Source organism: Carlito syrichta, unplaced genomic scaffold (genome assembly GCF_000164805.1).
Source record: "Carlito syrichta isolate Samal-C Ts95f unplaced genomic scaffold, Tarsius_syrichta-2.0.1 Scaffold313308, whole genome shotgun sequence".
NCBI classification, from domain to species: domain Eukaryota; kingdom Metazoa; phylum Chordata; class Mammalia; order Primates; family Tarsiidae; genus Carlito; species Carlito syrichta.
Window position 1 is genome coordinate 5,125 of NW_007257404.1, and position 460 is coordinate 5,584.

Below are 460 nucleotides of genomic sequence, written 5' to 3' on the forward strand. Positions count from 1 at the left end.
GAACCTCACACGGCAGCCGGCAACGTCCATCTTGCCCAGCGCCGCCCGTCCGTGCGCCGCGCTTGGCCCTCTGGGAAAACGAGTCCCCCGCTGGCCCGGCGTCGCGGCTCCCGCGTCCAAAGGCCTACGTTTCCCACAAGGTACCGCGGCTCCCGAGGCCCGGAGGAACAAGTGACCTGTGCGCATGCGTCCGCCCGTCTCTCCCTCCTCTTCCCCCACTCCCGCGCTGCTGCCGTCTCGGAAGTTGCCCCGGAAAGGGCGGTGCTCCAGCAAGAAACGAGACCGGAATCGGTCAAGGCGGGCCGGAAGGGGAGGAGACGGGACCGCGACTCCCAGAATGCTCCAGGGTGGACAACCAGCGGCGTGGGCTTCCTGGGGCCCCAGCGCCACCTGCCGGAAGCCGCGAGGACAGCGGCCGCCTCGGGCAGGAAGTGCGTCCTCTCACGCCTAGGACGCGAAG